Here is a 3,043-nt window from a genome sequence, read left to right on the forward strand (position 1 = left end):
AGGTCAGGTATTGTGATGCCTCCATTTTTCTTCTTTTTCCTTAGGAGTGTTTTTGCTATTTTGTGGTTTTTGTGTGTGTGTGTGTGTTCCACACAAATTTTTGAATAATCTGTTCAATTTCCTTGAAATATATCATTGGGATTTTAATAGGGATTGCATTGAATCTGTAGGTTGCTTTTGGCAAAATTGCCATTTTAATGATATTTATTCTCACAATCCATGAACAGTGGATGTTCTTCCATTTCTTTGTGTCATCCTCTATTTATTTAAAATTATATATATATTTATTTATTTATTTTCCCTTTTGTTTCCCTTGTTGTTTAACATTGTTATGGTTATTGATGTCTTTGTTGTTGGATAGGACAGAGAGAAATGGAGAGAGTAGGGGAAGACAGAGAGGGGGAGAGAAAGACAGACACCTGCAGATGTACTTTACCGCTTTTGAAGCAATGTCCCTGCAGGTGGGCAGCCAGGGGCTCAAACTCGGATCCTTCCACCAGTCCTTGCACTTTGTGCCAAGTGCTCTTAACCCACTGCGCCACCGCCGGACTCCGCCTCTATTTCTTTTAACAGTGTCTTTTAGTTTTCCTTTAAAAGATCCTTTACATCCTTTGTTAGATTTATTCTTAAGATATTTGAACTTCTTGGGTTCAATTGTGAATGGTATTACTTCCTTTAGTTTCATTTCTTCTGATCTATCTTTTGCATAAAGAAACACCATGGATTTATGGGTATTAATTTTATAGCCTGCTACTTTACTGAATTTATTGATGATTTCCAGTAGTTTCTTGGCAGAGATTCTGGGGTCTTCTAGGTATAACATATCATCTGCAAATAATGAGAGTAAGTTTTAACTTCATCCTTTCCAATTTGTATACCTCTGATATCTCTTTCTTGTCTGATTGCTATGGCAAGGATTTCTAGGACTATACTGAATAAAAATGGTGAGAGTGGGCACCCTGTGTAGTTCCTGATTTTAGGGGGAAAGCTTTCAATTTCTCCCCATTGACTATGACATTAGCTATGGGTTTATCATATATAGCCTTTATTATGTTAAGAAATTTTTCTTCCACTCCTAGTTTCTTGAGGGCCTTTATCATAAATGGGTGTTGTACGTTATCAAATGCTTTTTCTGCATCAATTGATAGAATCATATTATTTTTATCTTTCCTTTTGTTAATATAGTGGATTACATTTATTGACTTTTTATTTTTGACCAGCAATCACTTTTATTTCTCCTATATAAAATCTTGTGTAGTGGCCACAGCTGAAGCCTGGGTCCTCTGCACGGATATCTGGTGTGGGTCTTCACAGTGTTTGGTGAATTCCTGGTAAGGAGACTTGGTGAACACTGTCTCTTTCGAGAGATGGGGGGTGAGATAGCTGTAGGTCTTGGAAATGGCATCAAAGGTGGCCTTAGTGAAGTTGCCCAGAGTGGCAATGCAGCCCCTGGCCGAGATGTAGCAGTCGTCAATGCCATCAGCAGCAGCTTCTTCTGGTCAGGGGCAGATACAATGGCAGTGCCCTTGGGGGTAAGGATGAAGTACACCAGGACAGATCCACAGCGGCCTGTGACCTTGCAGGGCATGGTATGAGGCTTGCCGATCTTGTTCCCCCAGTAGCCCTGGCACATGGGGACGATGGAGACCTTGGCCAGAATGATGGTCCCTCAGATGGCAGTGGCCACCTCCTTGGAGCACTTGACCCCCAGGCCACGTGCTCATTGTAATCCCCAATGGCCACAAATGCCTTGAACCTGGGCCGCTGCCCGGCTCAAGTCTGCTTCTGCACAGGCATAATCTTAGCACCATGTCCTTGAGGGATGGTCCCAGGAAGTCAATTATCTCAGACTCCTTGATGGGCAAGGAGAAAAGGTAGATCTCCTCCAGGCATTTGATCTTCATGTCCTTGACCAGGGGACCCAGCTTGGTGACCGGAATCCACTCCTTGTCCTCGGCCTTGCCTCCACGAGCTCCATGGCCAGACCACGACTTCGCCCGGCTGTGATCTGGGCCTCGCAATCCATTACCTCTGTGGAAGCCTCTGCGGTTCGCCATTCTGGGGGCCCCCGGGACCTCCCGGCCCTCCTGCAGCACCGGCATCGTCCGCCATTTGGTGTGATATCGAAGAAGAAGCACGTTTATTGACTTGTGGATATTAAACCATCCCTGTTTCCCAGCGATGAATCCCACTTGATCTTGGTGGATTATTCTCTTAATATATTGTTGTATTCGATTAGCCAAGATTTTGTTGAGGATCTTTGCATAGATATTCATCAGGGATATAGGTCTATAGTTTTCTTTTTTGGTGGGGTCCTTTCCTGCTTTGGGGATCAAGGTGATGTTAGCTTCATAGAATGTATTTGGGAGTGTTCACTCTTCTATTTTCTGGAAAAGTTTGAGGAGGATTGGCGAGGAACTGATGGTTTATAAGACAGTTGTCATGAGTCCAGTTACTTATCTCCCTATGCTAAGTATCTGCACACCATTCCTACCACTAACTGACATCTTCCTGCACCATCACACACTGGGTCCCCAACACCCTCTCATCCCTTCCTGCTTCCCCCATTTAGAGTTTTTGGCTCTGCTATAGTAGACCACAGCTAGTATAATTTTCACTATAATTTGCTTTCTTTGTTTCTTAAATTTTACCTATGAGTGAGCTTGTAAAACTCCCAGAGATATATCTGCTTCCCATGTAATTTCATTTGTGGCAACCTGCAGATTTGTTGCTGATCTATCTATGTGTCTCTCTCTCTCACACCAAATACGTATTCTCTCTCTTTCCCCCCTCACACACACACTAAAAGCACAGCAACATAATATATGAATATGTTTCTATAAAAGATAGTTCTATTGCTCATGAACATATTTGTCCTGGAAAATGATTCAGTGTAAAGGCTCTGAAGGATACAAATCAGTATATTTTCCATGGATACAAGACATAGAACTCTGAGTTTTTCACAAACATATTATACTTGAGACTACCCTAGAGATCAGTTAGGCCTCTAAACTCTTGTGTTCATGGACTACTTCTAGCCCTG

General features: G+C 42.4%; 1 pseudogene; it reads right to left on the bottom strand.

Moving 5' to 3' along the window:
- Positions 1-1,238: 1,238 nt before the first annotated feature.
- On the bottom strand, positions 1,239-2,112 carry LOC103111352 (small ribosomal subunit protein uS5-like; annotated as a pseudogene).
- Between the last annotated feature and the right edge of the window lie 931 nt (positions 2,113-3,043).

The sequence above is a fragment of the Erinaceus europaeus genome, chromosome 12 (genome assembly GCF_950295315.1).
Source record: "Erinaceus europaeus chromosome 12, mEriEur2.1, whole genome shotgun sequence".
In the NCBI taxonomy this organism is placed as follows: Eukaryota; Metazoa; Chordata; class Mammalia; order Eulipotyphla; family Erinaceidae; genus Erinaceus; species Erinaceus europaeus.